Consider the following 7503-nt stretch of genomic DNA (forward strand, 5'->3'; position numbering starts at 1 on the left):
ACCCTTCGCCAATAGAGATTTCCAAATAAAAGATTTATCTGGTGACAAGAATCATCTTCAGACCTTCTGCCAAATTAGGGATAGTTATCTAAGCAACTCTAATATTTTTGGACTGTGGGAATCAAACCTTCCCATGTACTTCCTTCCCTCAGTCCATGTTTTCCCAGACATCATTCACCAATGCTGTGCCAACTATGACCCTGTCCATAAAGCAGTTATGTCTCCTTCCCAAACTGTCCTTTTTTCCATAACTGCTGAATTTGTCAATGAGATGATACATTTCCATTCCACTGAGCCCCTTGCTCGTCTTTCCATGGGATTTTTGCTTGAAAAAGCTTCTGAATTTCCCAACTCAGAGATAACCCGAATTACTCAGATGTTCATAAAACCAAATATCCAGCCCCAAGGCCCACCTCCCTATTTCCATACCTGGTTCACTGAGACTAGAAAACTCATTCTTGACATGATTTCCCTGATCTCTAGATTTAAGTCTAGTGAATATGTGGATGATATCACCCTGGTTCTATTATCGATCTTTACTCTAGGACAGCCCCCTGCTGTCAAGTATGACTATGCCACTTTCATTGCCAACAAAATCGATGACCAATTCTTGAATTTGGATAGAGAAGGAGTCTTCAAATACACATCTTTTATATACCATCTGTTGTTATATTATCAGCCAGACAGATTTCAATTTCCCATTAAGAAATTAAACTCAAAAGGAAGTCAGAGGTCTGTGATCTTTTGGAGCTCAGTCTTCCATAACTATGATTCCCCTTATACATATGGTGAATTCATTGACTTATTTGTACACCTAGCCTCCACTCTGTTGATAGGAGCTCCTCCTCCTAGGATCACTGGTGACATGAAGAAGATTTTGCAGCTTTCCAAACAGTACAGGATAGGTGACTGGTACCTCTACCAGAATCACACAAAAATCAGAATGTATGGATGTGAACTTTTCCCTTTCAAGTTGCCTAGATATATGCCCATGAGGTTATTTTCATTAGAATATTTCAGGCAGATCATCAATGCAGACTTAACCCACTTTTGTAATGTAAAGAAGAAGGCTCAGCTGAGAATCAAAAACCAGTTAGGCCCTTATGTCATAAATTCTAGGGATGCATGGAAAGATGCTGAGAAGATATTAGAAGAACACCTTATATTGAAGAAGATTTTTTTGTGGATGGCATATGACTCATGTAGTTTCGTAAGTGACAGAAGGGTAAGAAACATAATATCATTGTATGTACATCATAGGGTCCCAGAAATTGAACAGTATGCAAATCAGGAAGAATGGGCAGAATGGACCTTAATAGAATAAATTAGTGAATAGGAAAAGATGGAAAAAGTTATGAAAGATCTTGAAAAAGCCCTTGACCTGGACTCTTTTGGACAGGTATCATTCAAGCTACCTCAACAATCAGGAGTTGGAACATCCTCTACTGGAACTTCTTAGTAGCCTGCACAGGAAATGAACATACCAGTTACAAGGAGTTCCAAGGGCAAAGAAGTAGAAACTACAAAGCATCCTATAATGACAGATCAGCTAGCAATGTCAAAAGAACAGAATCAGGGGAAAATTCCTCCAGCCCAAACTAGAGCACCAGAAAGTCCAATACTGCAAACTCCTCTAAATGAGGAAAGAAGAAAGAAGAGAGACAGAGAAGTGCCCACACCTATCAGTGGACCTACTGAACAACCAGGAGCAAAGAGACAAGGACTGAATCCTCTGTCAGAAGAGGAAATTATTGAAGAAAGCACAGGCAGCCAGAGGATAGAAAGGGCAGTCAACCAGAAGACTTCCCCAGTGGTTGAAACATCAACTCACTCACATAGGCAGGAGATAGAAAGACAGCATAATGTTGACATATCATCTACCAGGCCACAAAGCAAACAACCCTCTGACATTAAATAGACTTTCATAGAAATTAAGGCTAAAAATGATCCTGTGAGGATTCAAATGTACAATCAATACTTGAAGATGGCCCCCTCAAACTAGCAAAGGTTAATGTTTGCCTATGACATTAAAGAAGGCAAAATGTTAATGACTTATTGTAAGCCAAAGGCACAACAACCCTAGTCGGCAGTAGATTGCATCAGAACAAATTTGGAGGTCCTAGCCAAAGACATTCATCCATTGGACCAAATTGAACTTCACAAGAAGACTGCATAAATGGTTTTTTCTACATTGGCCGACAAAGTAATGTTGGCCCATCAGTTGCAGAACTCCTTGGACAATACCTCTTCTCAATTATATTTGGAGAAAACCTCTTCTCTGGCCAAAGACAACAGGATCAAATCTTTATAAGAAATCATCATTGAACTGGGACATGATCCCAAAGATGCTAAAGGCATAAAGGCACTTATGAAGAAGAAAGAAGAAGACATTGTTGCCCTGAGGAAACATATGAAACTACCTCCTTCCATACATCCATAGACTGCAGAAGTTGTACAAAAGAAATCCAAAGAAGAGATGATGGACCTGATCATGAAGCTTAATGAAAGACTAAATGATACAGAACAGGAACTAGAAAAAGCATTGAAGGAGAAGCACGGAGAGTCGACCTCCCAGCCTCCTGAAGTAACCCCCATAGTCTCAACAGGAGTCCCTTCAACACTTGGAACATCATTGGCTCCTAATGTCCCAGCAGCCATAGTAGAAGTAATTACAGGTACAAAAACAACAGCAACAGCACCAGGCAGTAGTACAAATATGAGCACAGAAGAATTGATAAAGACCATGGAAGAATTGAGAGTCAAGTGTCAGAGCTGAAACAAGTAAAGGAAAAATTAGAAAAAGTAGAAAAGAATTATGACAAATATAAGATAAATGTTGCAGAGAAAATAAGAGAGGTTAAATCATTAGAGAATAAAGTGAGAACATTAGAGAAGGATCTCACTCTGGATAAGCCTCTGGCAGAAATCAAAGGGACCAACATCAATCAATCCCTAAATAGTGTTTGGCCATCTATCCAAGTTATTTATGAGCAAATTGACTTAGTAAGAGTAGCCCAAGTGGAAATCCAAAATAAAAGAGTTTTGTTGGGATAGATGCCTGAACAAGCCAACCGGCTTATATATTTTTTGAACACCAAGACTAGCGAACAACTGGAAGCACTAGATATCACAGACAAGACAGGCACCATTATGGAAATCAAGAGAGTTCTAACCAAGAGAACTCTGATGCAAAATTTGGAAAGAAGATGCCAGGATATGCAGGTAGAGATTAATTCTTTCATATATAAGTTCGCAGTTTTGCAGAATAAAGGTCTGCCAATTCCCTTAGCAAATAATGACCGGCTTATGAAACACATTGATTATGTACATAAATTGAACAAATATGTTGCTGATCAAGTTAGTTCATCAACAAGTGCTTCAGGAGTAAAAGCATTCCCCACATGCCAAGTTCTCTACAATAACTTAGAGAACTTATTTTATATTGAGCATCAAGTAAAACATCTGTTTCAACTCCAGCCTAATTTTTTCAGATATACAAAAACTGATGAAACCTTGAGGAAACTTTAGAAGCATAAGTTGCCAGAGCAACAATGGTGGGAAGACATGTTGGGGATTTTGTAAATTTCTCTTGGGAAAAACATAGATTTTGGGCTATTTTTCCATGATAAGATAGACGGGGATGAACGGGGTTCAAACGGGTCAAAGTGTATCGAAATAGGATTGAAGAATATCCAACAAAGATAGAGCAGCCAACACAGAGTATCAGTGGAAGACAGTTGTAAACCGACTCGCAGAGCCTGCCTCCAGCACATCTGACAAAGACAGAGCAACCAGTACGACATCAATTTATCTTTTCCCTGCTTTCAAGACTGTTTGTCTCTATCTATTGTAAAAAATGGATTAGTCATCACTAGATATTATCTCCATCAAATTTTTTGTAAAATATTTTGTATAAATACCCCCCCCCAAATGAAGTATTTGGGGTTGGTGGCATTCTTAGATTTTTTTGTAACACTGAACTTTGGAATAAAAAGTTGTTGGAACCATCTGTTGTCTGGCTCACTGGATGAGGAATTGATGCAGAGGAATTGTCACGGAATTCTTGAATCAAACTCTAGATCAATAAGTCCCCTATATCTCATGATTTACAGTTTCTTGTTTGCTATATCATCTTTGTTTCATAATCTGAATGGTAAAGAAAAGGATTAATTCAAAATTTTCTTAAATTGCACTCTGTTTTCAATGTTATTATTCTTTGTGTTTTCTTCAGAATTTGTTTAAATAGTGAATTCTTAATTGCTCATGTTTCCTGATTCTCACATATTGACTATTTGCTAAGGAATTCTTAACTTCTCCTTAACAATAATCATCCATTTTCCCTCTTTCAATATGTTGAAGGATTCTTAACTGCCCTTCACTCATTTGAGTCCATTCCATCTGATTCCAGACTTAATTTGTTCCATGTGTTTTCTACCTTGCTCTGTGATGTCAACCTCTGCTAAGAAACCAAATCTAGAAAGCCATCTTTCTTTGACTCCATCATGCCCAATGGACTGAAATATTTAGTTTGCCTCACTATTCTATTGAATCTCACCATCCAAACCCAAAACAAAACCCTTGAACTTCATAACTAGCCTAACACCTTTCAAAGAAAAGCTAAATCATAAATATAGAGCTCTCTTTGGATACAGATTAGTTAGATTCTGTATCTAAAAGATTGGTCTGTGGTTACCTCGGCCGTATTCCCTTTCTTACAACTTTCGGGAACAACCTGAGTGATAACATATTGGTGACTCCACTGGGGAGTTGAATAATTTCTTTGTTATTGCTATCTATTTCATAAGCTACAGATGGAGCCTGAAGTTAGCCAAGTAGCCTTTGAAACTGCTTTTGATTTGCATTTGCAGAAGTAAATAAATGTTGCTTCAGTCTATCTCTAGTCTAGTTTATGTTTTGAACAATTGTTTCAAATTCTTGATCAGTTCCTTTTTTCAAAAGTCTTTTAGGAAAGTTCAAAGTTCCAATATCTAAAAAAAATCCTAGAAGAGACTGTCAAAGTTGTATTGTTAAATTATTCCAAGAAAAAACTAAAAATACACCTGGAAACTGGCTCCAAAAAATATCCGTTACACGAGATCAAATCCAGATCCTAATCCCCCACTTGTCTTTGAAAATCCTAATATGATTCCTAGGATCCTTAGAAGACAAGAGAGCCAAAAACATTCTGCTAGTTCACACCTTGACAAAGATTTGTAGAACCCCAATCAAACTGAGCTTACCTCTAGAAGAACACTAAATCGTTCTGTCATTGCTGCAGCTTCTTCCAGTTCTCCATCAGCGCCTCAAGCAGCCCTTTCCACTCTTCCGTCTTCAACATACATTCCTATTGTTATCCCTGTTCCCCCAGCTGTCACACTTATCTCTACAACCATGGCAAAGCGATATAATCCCTTAAACTTAGCTACAAATCTGGGGGCCATGCCTCAAGATTATCAAAGTAAAATCACCTATTTTTATGGTACTGGCACTTACACAGCTCAATAACATACCAAGAAAATGACAGATTATTTTGAAAACTATGAGATTGATGATGATGATGTCAGAATGAAAGTATTTGTTCAAAGTTTAACTGGAGATGTTAGAACATGGTTTAGAGCACTCCCTACAAACAGTTTCAACGACCCACAAGCTCTTTATCAGACCTTCTTGAACAGATGGGAAAAGAAGAAAGATCCTCTCCACATCTTATCAGAATATGAAGGCTTGAAGAGAGTTACCCAAGAAACTGTCCAAGATTAATGTACTAGATTCAATAATGTCTACAATGCTATTCCTCAAAATATCAGACCTCCTCCAGATTTGGCCCTGATCAAATTCCCCGATGCATTCAATCCTGATATGGCATACCAACTTAGGGAAAGAGCTCCTTGAGACTTAGAAGAGATGTAGAGTATAGTTGTTAGCGTTGAGGACAACCTGATTTTTAAATGAGCTCGAACTAGAGCTGAAAGGAGGACACCTTTCAAATAAGAACCTTCTGCCTTTGAACAGAAATTAGACGCTATTATTAAAGGAGTGGATAGACTTGGTGATAGAGTAGAAAAAATTGAGAGGAAATCCCCTTGGGATGGTCAACCGAGCAATACTGGGAGGAATCTAAATTTCAGGAAAAACCAAAACCCTAATATAGGAATGACTGGGCCTGACCAAAACATTAGGCCCCCATTCCAGGAAAATTATGTTGAAGCCTCAACTTCTGATCAACCAACAGAAGACACTCAAATTAACTTAATGGGCCTCAATAATGAACAACAAGTTTTCTTGACCCAAGAAGACTAAGAAGATCACACTCTTAAACAATTCCAAACTCAACCAGGTGAATCATTTGATTTTAGGGAGGGATATGATACAACCATTTATGAAGTCCACAAACAATACAATCTGTGGAGCAAAAGAATAGATGTCCTTGAGACCAATAAATAGAAAGATACCAAGCAACCTAAAAAAGCTAAGATCAATAGTCCCATGTAAAAATCCTTCTTAGAATAGCTCCTAACCCAAATAATCCAATAGTTGAAGATGTCTCAAACAATCAACAACCTAACAAACAACCTTCCACTTCCGCTCTTCCCAAAGAAAATGTGGAAGAACCTCCAGAAATTGACTTGAAAGCAACTTCAGTCCATAACACCACTCCTGAAAAAGAGAAAAACACTGGAAATACAGTAGATAAAGACAATCTCACTGTCTGAAATACAAAAACTCAAAATGAAAAACCTTTCAATCTTGAGACCGAAATAGGCAAATTAAAGATAGTCATTCCATTGTTAGAATTGGCTAAACATGATGTCTATAGAGGTCAAATTAGCAGATCACTCCAAATTTTAGTGAATGGCTTTGATGACTAGCCTGAATTAATTTTTGGCCCTAAGGTAAACGGAAAGTCAGTAGATGGAGGAGTCCCTCCTTTCTATGTAAGTTTGAACATACATGATAAAATACTTCATAATGCCATGTTTGATTCTGGTGCTTTTCATAACTTAATGCCTAAATCTGTAATGGAGAAGTCGGACCTAGATATTACCAGGCCATACAAAGACTTATTCTCTTTTGATTCAAGCCAGGTCAGATGTCTAGGATTGATCAAATATTTATGTGTATCATTAGTTCAATACCCCGCCAAGACTATTTTAATGGACATAGTGGTAGCTGATATTCCACCAAAATATGGCATGTTGTTATCTAGATCTTGGGGTGCAAAGCTCCAAGGGTCTTTACAGTTGGACATGTCCTATGCTACTATTTCAGTATTTGGCCAACCAAAGAGATTGTACCGAGAAACTTTAATGAAATATGTGGTAAGTTGTCAGGAGAAACCCCGAAATTTTCCCATCTACTCCATGCACTCTGACATGGACTCCTTCATTCTCTACAATGTTGAAATTGATCCTCCAACTGATGTCAAGGTTTTAGCATTAGAACAAGAAGAAATTATGAATGAAAAGTCTAGTGTTCAAATTCAAGAAATTTCTGAGAACAATG

This window comes from Pinus tabuliformis, chromosome 7 (assembly GCF_031772625.1).
Source record: "Pinus tabuliformis cultivar Carrire ecotype Pingquan chromosome 7, CPIR1, whole genome shotgun sequence".
Classification (NCBI taxonomy): Eukaryota; Viridiplantae; Streptophyta; class Pinopsida; order Pinales; family Pinaceae; genus Pinus; species Pinus tabuliformis.